This window comes from Leptodactylus fuscus, chromosome 5 (genome assembly GCF_031893055.1).
Source record: "Leptodactylus fuscus isolate aLepFus1 chromosome 5, aLepFus1.hap2, whole genome shotgun sequence".
Lineage (NCBI taxonomy): Eukaryota > Metazoa > Chordata > Amphibia > Anura > Leptodactylidae > Leptodactylus > Leptodactylus fuscus.
Window position 1 is genome coordinate 74977026 of NC_134269.1, and position 16771 is coordinate 74993796.

Here is a 16771-nt window from a genome sequence, read left to right on the forward strand (position 1 = left end):
TGAATCCATTTTTATTCATATGCTAATTAGCCTCCATTGAGCAATGGAAGTTCTTAGCGAGCACTCCTCTCTGCTATTCTCCGCTGGAAGTTCTTAGCGAGCACTCCTCTCTGCTATTCTCCGCTGGAAGTTCTTAGCGAGCACTCCTCTCTGCTATTCTCTGCTATGTGTGTGAGAGCAGGGAGATGAGTCTGTGCAGTACATACAGGAGAGAGGCAGTGCTCACAGACACGTCCGGTGCTCGCTGGAGGCTAATTAGCATATGAGAAAAATGGTATCATTCAAAAACTACTGAGGCGATTTACATATAAAAGGTATGTGTGGAATAGCCTTTCTAAAGGCTATACAAATGTATGTTTATTTAAAAATGACTTTTCCCAATGATAGAGCCCCTTTAAAAACACAGCTCTCCATATAAGGGGCCATTCACACCACGTTTTTTACATCAGTTTAACAGATACAAAAAAACAAAGCAAAAACAGATGCAAACAGATGTCCGTCTGTTTCCATACACCTCAAAATTAAAAAGAAAAAAAAATATATCCGTTGCTGTCCATTTTTTTGGACAGACACAAAAGTATGGTTTTGTCTATAGAAATGGATAACCATCTGTTTGCGTCCATTTTTTCATATCTGTTTATTTACATCCTTTGACTTGAATGGACCCTAATAACAAGCCCTACGTATTTATGAGGGCAGGTACCTACATCTCCTGGTCCCAATATCATCACTGGTAATTGTGCCAGCTGTCATAACCACTGCAACATTTCACATATGAATCATTGGGCTTGCTTCTCTTTACACTGTCTAATTGCTTACTTAAAGCATACCTGGCATTTTGTTTTTACTTTTCAGGATAAGCTACCATGTTTGTGTACATGAGGAGTGACACTAATTCTGGTCATTATTAGAGATGAGCAAACAGTGAAATATTTGAGATTCAATATTCGTTTTGAGTAAAGCCTCAATATTCAACTACTCGATCGAATATCGAATCCCATTATAGTCTATGGGAAAAAATGCTCGTTTCAGGGGAAACCACTATTCGACTAAAGGAGAGTCACAAAGTCCACGAGTAGCAGGAGGAGAGTGTTTAGGAGGAGCACTGTGCAGTTAAAGCACATGGACCCCATTATAGTCTATGGGGTCCATGCGCTTTAACTGCACAGCGCTTGCAGTTGCACTGATAAAAAGTAAGCTCCCTCATAACTGCAAGCTGCCAGCTCTCCCGACTAGCAAAGATGAGCCTGCAGCAAATCAACGCTGGTTCTGCAGAAGGCTCGTCCTTGCAATCGAGAAAGCTGGCAGCTTGCTGTTTCTAGGGAGCTGACTTTTTTGTCATAGAAATGCATTGACCACTGTTGATTGGCCAGTGTACAGTATTCGGCCAATCAACGCTGGTTCTGCCGGAGGCTCGTCTGTGAGGAGGCAGAGTCTAAAAGCAGACCACAATGGAGACTGCTGTGGTCCGATCTTAGACTCTGCCTCCTCACAGACAAGCCTCCAGCAGAACCAGCGTTGATTGGCCGAATGCTGTACACTGGCCAATCAACGTTGGTCAGTGCATTCCTATGAGAGCTGGCAGCTTGTGGTTACGAGGTAGCTTACTTTTTCTCAAAGAAATGCATTGAACAGCGTTGATTGGCCAGTGCACAGCATTTGGCCAATCAACGCTTGTTCTGCCAGAGGCTTGTCTGTGAGGAGGCGGAGTCTAAGATTGGACCACAATGGAGACTTCTGTGGTCCGATCTTAGACTCTGCCTCCTCACAGACGAGCCTCCAGCAGAACCAGCGTTGATTGGTCGAATGCTGTACACTGGCCAATCAATGCTGGTCAATGCATTCCTATGAGAAAAAGTCAGCTCCCTCATAACAGCAAGCTGCCATCTCTCCCGACTAGCAAGAACGAGCCTTCTGCAGAGCCAGAATTGATTTGCCAAATGCTATACACTGTATATATTTACTGCGAATAGCTAGTAGTATTCGATCGAGTATGAATATTTCGAATATCATAGTATTCTATCGGATACCTACTCGATTGAATACTACTCGCTCATCTCTAGTCATTATATGACTTATTTTCTGCATTATTTAGCTGATTTCCCCTCTGCATGCTGTATCTTGAATTAGCAGTCCTCTCTGAACTGATGGGTGGGGACTTGCTGCCATAGAGTAGAGGAGGAATCTGCTCTTTAACTGTCTTTCTCACTCAGCAACAGCCGCAGGACCATGCAGGACAAATATAATGAATTACTGACCTTGCACTGATGTAAGGAAAGTGCTTTGCTTTAAATAAAAAAAATTCTATTCAACAATAACCATTAGTCTAAGACTGGATTTTTTCTCTTTTGTCCTCCAATTCCTCTTCAAGCTACACCCTCCCATCTCCATAGACTTCTATAGAGATGAGTCATCTCAGTCATGTGACCTGCAGCCTTGCCTGAGACAGATGTAGTATGCATTTTCAGAATAAAAGCCATTATATTAAGAGAAAGGGGAACAGGGAAATTGCCAAATAAGCCCTGAGGGTAAGGCCCCACAGGACATCCCGCCACAATAAAAGCGCTGCAGGAACACATTGTGGTTCTTCCTGCAGCGCTTTAAATAGAAAGTTTGTGGAGTTTTCCTCCATTGACTTTCTGTTACAATTATATCTATGGGGAAACCGCTGGCGTTTCTGTAGGTATAATTAACATGCTGCGATTTCCAAAACTGCGCTGGTTCTGTCCACACGGCGTTTTTACCGCAAAGTGGGCATCGGATTCACTAGAATCCCATCCACTTTGCCTGTACTGTAAAATGTCATGATTTTTCCTGCAGCGTTTCCGTCCCTTGAGGCCCCAGCCTATAATTTATCATTATATTACCAAACTTCTTATCATCACCTAAACTATTCACTTACGCAGGGTTTGCCTATTTCATTATTCATTTAACCTAGCCTATTTTGCTCTGAACCAATGCAGCCTTTAAATGTTCAAGAAAATAAAATATCATGTATAAACTAACTGTATGAGAAGTTTCGTAAAAGCTCCAAAAACTTGACAAGAGAAAGACAGAACAATACAATTACCATATACAGTGCCTACAAGTAGTATTCAACCCCCTGCAGATTTAGCAGGTTTGATAAGATGCAAATAAGTTAGAGCCTTCAAACTTCAAACAAGAGCAGGATTTATTAACAGATGCATAAATCTTACAAACCAAAAAGTTATGTTGCTCAGTTAAATTTTAATAAATTTTAAACATAAAAGTGTGGGTCAATTATTATTCAACCCCTAGGTTTAATATTTTGTGGAATAACCCTTGTTTGCAATTACAGCTAATAATCGTCTTTTATAAGACCTGATCAGGCCGGCACAGGTCTCTGGAGTTATCTTGGCCCACTCCTCCATGCAGATCTTCTCCAAGTTATCTAGGTTCTTTGGGTGTCTCATGTGGACTTTAATCTTGAGCTCCTTCCACAAGTTTTCAATTGGGTTAAGGTCATGAGACTGACTAGGCCACTGCAACACCTTGATTTTTTCCCTCTTGAACCAGGCCTTGGTTTTCTTGGCTGTGTGCTTTGGGTCGTTGTCTTGTTGGAAGATGAAATGACGACCCATCTTAAGATCCTTGATGGAGGAGCGGAGGTTCTTGGCCAAAATCTCCAGGTAGGCCGTGCTATCCATCTTCCCATGGATGCGGACCAGATGGCCAGGCCCCTTGGCTGAGAAGCAGCCCCACAGCATGATGCTGCCACCAACATGCTTGACTGTAGGGATGGTATTCTTGGGGTCGTATGCAGTGCCATCCAGTCTCCAAACGTCACGTGTGTGGTTGGCACCAAAGATCTCGATCTTGGTCTCATCAGACCAGAGAACCTTGAACCAGTCTGTCTCAGAGTCCTCCAAGTGATCATGAGCAAACTGTAGACGAGCCTTGACATGACGCTTTGAAAGTAAAGGTACCTTACGGGCTCGTCTAGAACGGAAACCATTGCGGTGGAGTACGTTACTTATGGTATTGACTGAAACCAATGTCCCCACTGCCATGAGATCTTCCCAGAGCTCCTTCCTTGTTGTCCTTGGGTTAGCCTTGACTCTTCGGACAAGCCTGGCCTCGGCACAGGAGAAAACATTCAAAGGCTGTCCAGGCCGTGGAAGGCTAACAGTAGTTCCATAAGCCTTCCACTTCCGGATGATGCTCCCAACAGTGGAGACAGGTAGGCCCAACTCCTTGGAAAGGGTTTTGTACCCCTTGCCAGCCTTGTGACCCTCCACGATCTTGTCTCTGATGGCCTTGGAATGCTCCTTTGTCTTTCCCATGTTGACCATGTATGAGTGCTGTTCACAAGTTTGGGGAGGGTCTTAAATAGTCAGAAAAGGCTGGAAAAAGAGATAATTAATAGAGATGAGCGAACACTAAAATGTTCGAGGTTCGAAATTCGATTCGAACAGCCGCTCAATGTTCGTGTGTTCGAACGGGTTTCGAACCCCATTATAGTCTATGGGGAACAGATACTCGTTAAGGGGGAAACCCAAATCCGTGTCTGGAGGGTCACCAAGTCCACTATGACACCCCAGGAAATGATGCCAACACCTCTGGAATGACACTGGGACAGCAGGGGAAGCATGTCTGGGGGCATCTAACACACCAAAGACCCTCTATTACCCCAACATCACAGCCTAACAACTACACACTTTACACACTCAATACCACCTCTCTGACAGTAGGAAAACACCTTGAAACATGTGTATTTGGCACTTGCAGTGAGAAGAGCTTGTCACCAGCAGTGAATTTGGCCCTTGTAGTAAGTTGAGGTTGGCACCAACATTTGTTTTGAAAATCAGGGTGGATTGAGCCTCTAACCAGCAGAGTTTGGGCAAATTCATGGTGGAGGGAGCCTCTAAAAACCCCAGTTTGGACCAATTCATGGTGGAGGGAGCCTCTAACCACCCCAGTTTGGACCAATTCATGGTGGAGGGAGCCTCTAAAAAACCCAGTTTGGACCAATTCATGGTGGAGGGAGCCTCTAACCAGCCCAGTTTGGGCAAATTCATGGTGGAGGGAGCCTCTAACCAGCCCAGTTTGGACCAATTAATGGTGGAGGGAGCCTCTAACCAGCCCAGTTTGGACCAATTAATGGTGGAGGGAGCCTCTAACCACCCCAGTTTGGACCAATTCATGGTGGAGGGAGCCTCTAAACAGCCCAGTTTGGGCAAATTCATGGTGGAGGGAGCCTCTAAAAAACCCAGTTTGGACCAATTCATGGTGGAGGGAGCCTCTAACCAGCCCAGTTTGGACCAATTAATGGTGGAGGGAGCCTCTAAACAGCCAAGTTTGGACCAATTCATGGTGGAGGGAGCCTCTAAAAACCCCAGTTTGGACCAATTCATGGTGGAGGGAGCCTCTAACCAGCCCAGTTTGGGCAAATTCATGGTGGAGGGAGCCTCTAAACAGCCCAGTTTGGGCAAATTCATGGTGGAGGGAGCCTCTAACCAGCCCAGTTTGGACCAATTAATGGTGGAGGGAGCCTCTAACCAGCCCAGTTTGGACCAATTAATGGTGGAGGGAGCCTCTAACCAGCCCAGTTTGGACCAATTAATGGTGGAGGGAGCCTCTAACCACCCCAGTTTGGACCAATTCATGGTGGAGGGAGCCTCTAACCAGCCCAGTTTGGACCAATTCATGGTGGAGGGAGCCTCTAAAAAACCCAGTTTGGACCAATTCATGGTGGAGGGAGCCTCTAAACAGCCCAGTTTGGGCAAATTCATGGTGGAGGGAGCCTCTAAAAAACCCAGTTTGGACCAATTCATGGTGGAGGGTGCCTCTAACCAGCCCAGTTTGGACCAATTAATGGTGGAGGGAGCCTCTAAACAGCCAAGTTTGGACCAATTCATGGTGGAGGGAGCCTCTAAAAACCCCAGTTTGGACCAATTCATGGTGGAGGGAGCCTCTAACCAGCCCAGTTTGGACCAATTAATGGTGGAGGGAGCCTCTAACCAGCCCAGTTTGGACCAATTAATGGTGGAGGGAGCCTCTAACCACCCCAGTTTGGACCAATTCATGGTGGAGGGAGCCTCTAAACAGCCAAGTTTGGACCAATTCATGGTGAAGGGAGCCTCTAAAAACCCGTTTGGACCAATTCATGGTGGAGGGAGCCTCTAACCAGCCCAGTTTGGGCAAATTCATGGTGGAGGGAGCCTCTAAACAGCCCAGTTTGGGCAAATTCATGGTGGAGGGAGCCTCTAACCAGCCCAGTTTGGACCAATTAATGGTGGAGGGAGCCTCTAACCAGCCCAGTTTGGACCAATTAATGGTGGAGGGAGCCTCTAACCACCCCAGTTTGGACCAATTCATGGTGGAGGGAGCCTCTAAACAGCCAAGTTTGGACCAATTCATGGTGGAGGGAGCCTCTAAAAACCCCAGTTTGGACCAATTCATGGTGGAGGGAGCCTCTAACCAGCCCAGTTTGGACCAATTAATGGTGGAGGGAGCCTCTAACCAGCCCAGTTTGGACCAATTAATGGTGGAGGGAGCCTCTAACCACCCCAGTTTGGACCAATTCATGGTGGAGGGAGCCTCTAAACAGCCAAGTTTGGACCAATTCATGGTGAAGGGAGCCTCTAAAAACCCGTTTGGACCAATTCATGGTGGAGGGAGCCTCTAACCAGCCCAGTTTGGGCAAATTCATGGTGGAGGGAGCCTCTAAACAGCCCAGTTTGGGCAAATTCATGGTGGAGGGAGCCTCTAACCAGCCCAGTTTGGACCAATTAATGGTGGAGGGAGCCTCTAACCAGCCCAGTTTGGACCAATTAATGGTGGAGGGAGCCTCTAACCACCCCAGTTTGGACCAATTCATGGTGGAGGGAGCCTCTAAACAGCCAAGTTTGGACCAATTCATGGTGGAGGGAGCCTCTAAAAACCCCAGTTTGGACCAATTCATGGTGGAGGGAGCCTCTAACCAGCCCAGTTTGGACCAATTAATGGTGGAGGGAGCCTCTAAACAGCCAAGTTTTGGGAAATTCATGGTGGAGGGAGCCTCTAACCAGCCCAGTTTGGACCAATTCATGGTGGAGGGAGCCTCTAAACAGCCCAGTTTGGGCAAATTCATGGTGGAGGGAGCCTCTAAAAAACCCAGTTTGGACCAATTCATGGTGGAGGGAGCCTCTAACCACCCCAGTTTGGACCAATTCATGGTGGAGGGAGCCTCTAACCAGCCCAGTTTGGACCAATTCATGGTGGAGGGAGCCTCTAAAAAACCCAGTTTGGACCAATTCATGGTGGAGGGAGCCTCTAAACAGCCCAGTTTGGGCAAATTCATGGTGGAGGGAGCCTCTAACCAGCCCAGTTTGGACCAATTAATGGTGGAGGGAGCCTCTAACCAGCCCAGTTTGGACCAATTAATGGTGGAGGGAGCCTCTAACCACCCCAGTTTGGACCAATTCATGGTGGAGGGAGCCTCTAACCAGCCCAGTTTGGACCAATTCATGGTGGAGGGAGCCTCTAAAAAACCCAGTTTGGACCAATTCATGGTGGAGGGAGCCTCTAAACAGCCCAGTTTGGGCAAATTCATGGTGGAGGGAGCCTCTAAACAGCCCAGTTTGGGCAAATTCATGGTGGAGGGAGCCTCTAACCAGCCCAGTTTGGACCAATTAATGGTGGAGGGAGCCTCTAACCAGCCCAGTTTGGACCAATTCATGGTGGAGGGAGCCTCTAAACAGCCCAGTTTGGGCAAATTCATGGTGGAAGGAGCCTCTAACCAGCAGAGTTGTGGGAAAGCAGGGTGGAGGGAGCCTCTAACCAGCAGAGTTGGTGGAAATCAGGGTGGAGGGAGCCTCTAACCAGCAGAGTTGGGGGAAATCATGTTGGAGGGAGCCTAGTATTAGCAGAATTGTGCAACGCTTATGGTGGATGAGTATGAGGATGCGGAGGAATTGGAGAGGTTGAGTACAGACATGGAGTTTCATGTTGGGGTGCTTTACACAGGTGGGCACAAAAATGAAGGCTCTATCCAGTGGTGGTTCATTTTTATCAAAGTGAGCCGGTCGGCACTCTCAGCTGACAGACGGGTGCGCTTGTCAGTGATGATGCCACCGGCTGCACTGAACACCCTCTCAGATAGGACGCTGGCGGCAGGACAGGACAGCACCTCCAAGGCATATAGGGCAAGTTCAAGCCACAGGTCCAACTTCGACACCCAATACGTGTAGGGCGCAGAGGGGTCGGAGAGGACAGGGCTGTGGTCGGAAAGGTATTCCCGCAACATGCGCCTATACTTCTCACGCCTGGTGACACTAGGACCCTCCGTGGCGGCACTTTGGCGAGGGGGTGCCATCAAGGTGTCCCAGACCTTAGACAGTGTGCCCCTCGTTTGTGTGGACCGGTGAGAACTTGGTTGCCTACTGGAGGAACTGCCCTCCCTGCCGCCAACGTCACATGCTGGAAACATCTCCATCATATTCTGCACCAATTGCCTGTGGCAAGCATTGATGCGATTGGCCCTCCCCTCTACCGGAATAAAAGACGAGATGTTGTTTTTATACCGGGGGTCAAGGATAGCAAAGATCCAGTACTGGTTGTCCTCCATGATTTTGACAATACGCTTGTCGGTTGTAAAGCACCCCAACATGAACTCAGCCATGTCTGCCACAGTGTTAGTTGGCATGACTCCTCTGGCCCCACCGGAAAGTTCAATCTCCATTTCCTCCTCATCCTCCATGTCTACCCATCCGCGCTGCAACAATGGGACGATTCGAAGTTGCCCGGAAGCCTCCTGTATCACCATCACATCATCGGACAACTCTTCTTCCTCCTCCTCCTCCTCCTCCTCCTCCATTAAACGCAGTGAAGCGGACAGATGTGTGGACCTACTCTCCAGCTGTGACGGATCGGATGCTATCCCTAACTCCTCTGTGTGATCTGAGTTATCCCTGATGTCAATCAGGGATTCTCTCAGAACACACAAGAGCGGGATTGTAAGGCTCACCATCGCATCCTCAGAGCTCACCCTCCTTGTGGACTCCTCAAAGACCCGTAGGATGTCACAAAGGTCTCTCATCCATGGCCACTCATGGATGTGAAACTGAGGCAGCTGACTTTGTGGCACCCTAGGGTTTTGTAGCTGGTATTCCATCAAAGGTCTCTGCTGCTCAACCACTCTATTCAACATCTGAAACGTTGAGTTCCAGCGTGTGGGGACGTCGCACAAAAGCCGGTGTTGTGGCACATGCAGGCGTTGCTGGAGAGATTTTAAGCTAGCAGCGGCTACTGTCGACTTGCGAAAGTGGGCGCACATGCGCCGCACTTTCACCAGTAGCTCTGGAACATTGGGGTAGCTCTTTAGGAAACGTTGCACCACTAGGTTGAAGACGTGGGCCAGGCATGGAACATGTTGGAGTCTGGCAAGCTCCAGAGCTGCTACCAGGTTCCGGCCGTTATCACAAACGACCATGCCTGGGCCCAGGTGCAGCGGCTCAAACCATATTGCCGTCTCATCGAGGAGGGCATCCCTCACCTCGGAGGCAGTGTGCTGTCTGTCCCCCAAGCTGATCAGCTTCAGCACAGCCTGCTGACGTCTACCAACGCCAGTGCTGCAACGTTTCCAACTCGTAGCTGGGGTCAATCTAACAGCGGAGGAGGAGGCGGTGGCGGAGGAGGAGGCGGTGGCGGAGGAGGAGGCGGTAGAGGAGGAGGAGGAGGGGGGTGTTCTTCTCGTGTCCCTGCCAGGAATGTTAGGCGGGGAGACGAGGTACACCGGGCCAGTTTGGGAAGCAGTCCCAGCCTCAACTACATTCACCCAGTGTGCCGTCAGTGAAATGTAGTGTCCCTGTCCGCATGCACTTGTCCACGCGTCGGTGGTCAAGTGGACCTTTGTGCAAAGCGCGGAACTAAGGGCCCGCCTGATGTTGAGTGACACGTGCTGGTGCAAGGCGGGGACGGCACACCGGGAGAAGTAGTGACGGCTAGGGACGGCATAGCGAGGTGCCGCAGTTGCCATCAGGTCCAGGAAGGCGGGAGTTTCAACAAGCCGGAACGCCAACATCTCCTGGGCCAGCAGTTTAGCGATGTTGGCGTTCAAGGCTTGCGCGTGTGGGTGGTTAGCAGTGTATTTCTGCCGCCGCTCCAATGTCTGAGAGATGGTGGGTTGTTGTAAAGAAACGCCTGATGGTGCCTTTGATGGTGCAGGAGAAGGAGATAAGACAGGACCAGGGGAGGATGAGGTAGAAGTCAACAAAGTGGCGGAGGCAGATGAAGTGGTGTCCTGGCTCGTCCTCTGGAGTGCATCGCCAGCACAGTCAGCAGTGGCAGTGGCAGAGGCAGAGGCAGTGGCAGAGGCAGTGGCAGTGGCGTGAACGGCAGGCGGCCTTTGTCCTGCCGTTGCTGCCTGCCACTGATTCCAGTGCTTGGATTCCAAATGACGGCGCATTGAAGTGGTGGACAGGTTGCTCTTCTCAGAGCCCCTAATCAATTTCGAGAGGCAAATTGTGCAGACAACACTATATCTGTCCTCGGCGCATTCCTTGAAAAAACTCCACACCTTCGAGAAACGTGCCCTCGAGGTGGGAGTTTTTCGGGGCTGGGTACGAACTGGAACATCTTGGGAGATTCCGGGTGTGGCCTGGCTTCGCCTAAGCTGCTGACCTCTGCCTCTGCCTCTAGCTACCCTTTTTGGTGCTGCACCTGCCTCAACATCCACACTACTTTCCCCGCTTGACATCCCCCCTGTCCAGGTCGGGTCAGTGTCCTCATCATCCACCACTTCCTCTTCCAACTCCTGTCTCATCTCCTCCTCCCGCACAATGCGCCGGTCAACTGGATGCCCTGACGGCAACTGCGTCACATCATCGTCGATGAGGGTGGGTTGCTGGTCATCCACCACCAAATCGAACGGAGATGGAGGAGACTCTAGTGTTTGAGCATCTGGACACAGATGCTCCTCTGTTAGGTTCGTGGAATCGTGACGTGGAGAGGCAGGTTGAGGGACAATGAAAGGAGCGGAGAACAGCTCTGGGGAGCAGGGACAGTTTGGGTTATTGTTCTGTAAAGCTTCGGAATTTTGGGAGGAAGGAAGACAAGACTGTTGGGTAATAGGAGGAGAGGAGGCAGAGTCTGACTGGCTGCTGGACAATGTGCTGTAAGCGTTCTCTGACAGCCATTGCAAGACCTGTTCCTGGTTCTCGGGCCTACTAAGGTTTGTACCCTGCAGTTTAGTTAATGTGGCAAGCAACCCTGGCACTGTGGAGTGGCGCAATGCTTGCTGCCCCACAGGAGTAGGCACGGGACGCCCTGTGGCTTCACTGCTACCTTGCTCCCCAGAACCATTCCCCCGACCTCGCCCACGGCCTCGTCCACGTCCCTTTCCGGGAGCCTTGCGCATTTTGAATTCCTAGTTAGAAATTGGCACTGTATACCAGTAGTAAAAATTGTGGGTGCACGTAACCCCAATATATTCTTTGAATTCCCAGTCAGACACTGGCACTATATGGCAGTAGCAAGAAATGAGGGTATTTGTATTCCCAATATACTCTTTGAATTCCCAGTCAGACAATGGCACTGTATACCAGTAGTAAAAATTGTGGGTGCACGTAACCCCAATATATTCTTTGAATTACCAGTCAGAAACTGGCACTATATGGCAGTAGCAAGAAATGAGGGTATTTATAACCCCAATATATTCTTTGAATTCCCAGTCAGACAATGGCACTGTATACCAGTAGTAAAAATTGTGGGTGCACGTAACCCCAATATATTCTTTGAATTCCCAGTCAGAAACTGGCACTATATGGCAGTAGCAAGAAATGAGGGTATTTGTATTCCCAATATACTCTTTGAATTCCCAGTCAGACAATGGCACTGTATACCAGTAGTAAAAATTGTGGGTGCACGTAACCCCAATATATTCTTTGAATTACCAGTCAGAAACTGGCACTATATGGCAGTAGCAAGAAATGAGGGTATTTATAACCCCAATATATTCTTTGAATTCCCAGTCAGACAATGGCACTGTATACCAGTAGTAAAAATTGTGGGTGCACGTAACCCCAATATATTCTTTGAATTCCCAGTCAGAAACTGGCACTATATGGCAGTAGCAAGAAATGAGGGTATTTGTATTCCCAATATACTCTTTGAATTCCCAGTCAGACAATGGCACTGTATACCAGTAGTAAAAATTGTGGGTGCACGTAACCCCAATATATTCTTTGAATTACCAGTCAGAAACTGGCACTATATGGCAGTAGCAAGAAATGAGGGTATTTATAACCCCAATATATTCTTTGAATTCCCAGTCAGACAATGGCACTGTATACCAGTAGTAAAAATTGTGGGTGCACGTAACCCCAATATATTCTTTGAATTACCAGTCAGAAACTGGCACTATATGGCAGTAGCAAGAAATGAGGGTATTTATAACCCCAATATATTCTTTGAATTCCCAGTCAGACAATGGCACTGTATACCAGTAGTAAAAATTGTGGGTGCACGTAACCCCAATATATTCTTTGAATTACCAGTCAGAAACTGGCACTATATGGCAGTAGCAAGAAATGAGGGTATTTATAACCCCAATATATTCTTTGAATTCCCAGTCAGACAATGGCACTGTATACCAGTAGTAAAAATTGTGGGTGCACGTAACCCCAATATATTCTTTGAATTACCAGTCAGAAACTGGCACTATATGGCAGTAGCAAGAAATGAGGGTATTTATAACCCCAATATATTCTTTGAATTCCCAGTCAGACAATGGCACTGTATACCAGTAGTAAAAATTGTGGGTGCACGTAACCCCAATATATTCTTTGAATTACCAGTCAGAAACTGGCACTATATGGCAGTAGCAAGAAATGAGGGTATTTGTATTCCCAATATACTCTTTGAATTCCCAGTCAGACAATGGCACTGTATACCAGTAGTAAAAATTGTGGGTGCACGTAACCCCAATATATTCTTTGAATTACCAGTCAGAAACTGGCACTATATGGCAGTAGCAAGAAATGAGGGTATTTATAACCCCAATATATTCTTTGAATTCCCAGTCAGACAATGGCACTGTATACCAGTAGTAAAAATTGTGGGTGCACGTAACCCCAATATATTCTTTGAATTCCCAGTCAGAAACTGGCACTATATGGCAGTAGCAAGAAATGAGGGTATTTGTATTCCCAATATACTCTTTGAATTCCCAGTCAGACAATGGCACTGTATACCAGTAGTAAAAATTGTGGGTGCACGTAACCCCAATATATTCTTTGAATTACCAGTCAGAAACTGGCACTATATGGCAGTAGCAAGAAATGAGGGTATTTATAACCCCAATATATTCTTTGAATTCCCAGTCAGACAATGGCACTGTATACCAGTAGTAAAAATTGTGGGTGCACGTAACCCCAATATATTCTTTGAATTCCCAGTCAGAAACTGGCACTATATGGCAGTAGCAAGAAATGAGGGTATTTGTATTCCCAATATACTCTTTGAATTCCCAGTCAAACAATGGCACTGTATACCAGTAGTAAAAATTGTGGGTGCACGTAACCCCAATATATTCTTTGAATTACCAGTCAGAAACTGGCACTATATGGCAGTAGCAAGAAATGAGGGTATTTATAACCCCAATATATTCTTTGAATTCCCAGTCAGACAATGGCACTGTATACCAGTAGTAAAAATTGTGGGTGCACGTAACCCCAATATATTCTTTGAATTACCAGTCAGAAACTGGCACTATATGGCAGTAGCAAGAAATGAGGGTATTTGTATTCCCAATATACTCTTTGAATTCCCAGTCAGACAATGGCACTGTATACCAGTAGTAAAAATTGTGGGTGCACGTAACCCCAATATATTCTTTGAATTACCAGTCAGAAACTGGCACTATATGGCAGTAGCAAGAAATGAGGGTATTTATAACCCCAATATATTCTTTGAATTCCCAGTCAGACAATGGCACTGTATACCAGTAGTAAAAATTGTGGGTGCACGTAACCCCAATATATTCTTTGAATTACCAGTCAGAAACTGGCACTATATGGCAGTAGCAAGAAATGAGGGTATTTATAACCCCAATATATTCTTTGAATTCCCAGTCAGACAATGGCACTGTATACCAGTAGTAAAAATTGTGGGTGCACGTAACCCCAATATATTCTTTGAATTCCCAGTCAGAAACTGGCACTATATGGCAGTAGCAAGAAATGAGGGTATTTGTATTCCCAATATACTCTTTGAATTCCCAGTCAAACAATGGCACTGTATACCAGTAGTAAAAATTGTGGGTGCACGTAACCCCAATATATTCTTTGAATTACCAGTCAGAAACTGGCACTATATGGCAGTAGCAAGAAATGAGGGTATTTATAACCCCAATATATTCTTTGAATTCCCAGTCAGACAATGGCACTGTATACCAGTAGTAAAAATTGTGGGTGCACGTAACCCCAATATATTCTTTGAATTACCAGTCAGAAACTGGCACTATATGGCAGTAGCAAGAAATGAGGGTATTTGTATTCCCAATATATTCTTTGAATTCCCAGTCAGACAATGGCACTGTATACCAGTAGTAAAAATTGTGGGTGTATATAGCCCCAATTCTATTGCTAGGGGACTTGCAGGGTATTTCTGGGGTGAAGGTGGGGGGGCACACCGTTGGAACGGGTATCGGGGTATATATCGGGTATACGGGAATACACTGACAGTGTATTCCATTCAGGATCCTGGGAAAGCTGGGTTGCGGCGATTGAGCCCGTCAGTGCCACGTTACACTGACAAGCTTCTCCCTGGAATTTAGCTCTTACAAGAGCTGTTGGTTGTCTTCTCCTTCCTATCCTAGCCTGTCCCTGCCTACCCAGAATCTAAGCCCTAGCTAGCTGGACGGAAACCTCCGTCCTCGGTGAATTGCAAGCTCAGAATGACGCGAACCTGGGCGGCGCTGTTCTTTTAAATTAGAGGTCACATGTTTTCGGCAGCCAATGGGTTTTGCCTACTTTTTTCAACGTCACCGGTGTCGTAGTTCCTGTCCCACCTACCCTGCGCTGTTATTGGAGCAAAAAAGGCGCCAGGGAAGGTGGGAGGGGAATCGAGTAATGGCGCACTTTACCACGCGGTGTTCGATTCGATTCGAACATGCCGAACAGCCTAATATCCGATCGAACATGAGTTCGATAGAACACTGTTCGCTCATCTCTAATAATTAATCCAAACATGTGAAGCTCATTGTTCTTTGTGCCTGAACTACTTCTTAATACTTTAGGGGAACCAAAAAGAATTCTGGTGGTTTGAGGGGTTGAATAATAAATGATCCTCTGAATAAACTTTTCACAATTTAAAAAAAAATTAAACAAAGAAATAACATTCTTTTTTGCTGCAGTGCATTTCACACTTCCAGGCTGATCTATAGTCCAAATGTCACAATGCCAAGTTAATTCCGAATGTGTAAACCTGCTAAATCTGCAGGGGGTTGAATACTACTTGTAGGCACTGTACATGAGCAGAGTCAGAATACAGTCAGAATTCTGTGTGTTAAAGAGAGCCTGTCACTAAATTCATGCTGTCTTATTCAAGGGTAGCATGACAAACTGACAAGCTCCAACATACAAAGAACTAAACCTCACTATAAAATATTACAATGCATGTCTACCTTTTTTTTTTAATAACAATGTTTTCCCTAAACCTTTCAGAGCAACCTTTCAAAGTTTGTCGTAATAGCGCCTTCCTATATCATGGACCTATCATCTAGTAGGCCCTAAAGCGACTAGTGCTGCCCGGGTACTCCCTGTTTATAAAGGACTGGCAAACACCGCATGGCATTATATGCTTTATTCACCACACATACATAGCTCTATAACTTCCCTTCTTCTATGGGACTGTGCTTTAACAATAAGGTACCTAGTATTGACTTAGTTTTATCTGTATAACCCAGGTTCGACTTCGGCTTGTATTATTAACTCTGAGAGAACAGAACATCCTGCACCAAAGTAAGGATAAAATGACTGGGACTTTCTTAATAAATAAACTTCGCCACAGATAAACCAAGTCAAACAGTGTCAGGCACTACAAAATCCCACACATTTCAGATATAGACATCCTTATATATGACACATTATGCGATTAAAAAGTGCTGTAACAAATACCTTCCATTGCCAATGGCAAAATATCTGCTAACATCCCCTAATTCCCGAAGCTACCATAAACCATACAGTGGAAAACATAAAACCTAAGGTAGGCAGCATGGTAAGCAATGCAAAAATCTAAATAAAACAGTAGTAACAAATGTTCCAGACAAAAGAACACGGATAATAAATAGACACACAGTAAAGCTTGTGAGAAAAAATAAGAAGACATAGAAGCCTTCAAGATATTCCTCAGGAACTAAAAATGTACATAATTTAATAATGTCACATGATCTCATGGCGCAAATTGAACACTCCTAGGAATCCTAAAATCCAAATGAAAGATCCAATATGCTTTTCAATTGAGCAGTACACTGTAAAAATCACCTCCACGAATATTTCTGTCAGTGAGTTTCAAGATCTGCATGTGGCCACCATGTTCAGGAATCACATGTTTGGCAACATTCAAGATATTCCTGGTTCTAAGATTATAATTAGAATCATCAAACTTGTTCTGAAGGCCAACTTTTAATTTTATTGACACGCGTTCCATGTAATCTTGTACAACAGATTTTCAGTATTATAGTTAAAATAATCCCTGATTGGAAATGACTTTGATCCAGATGTATTAGAATATATTGTGCAAGTATTGCAGAGACCACATCTATAAAATG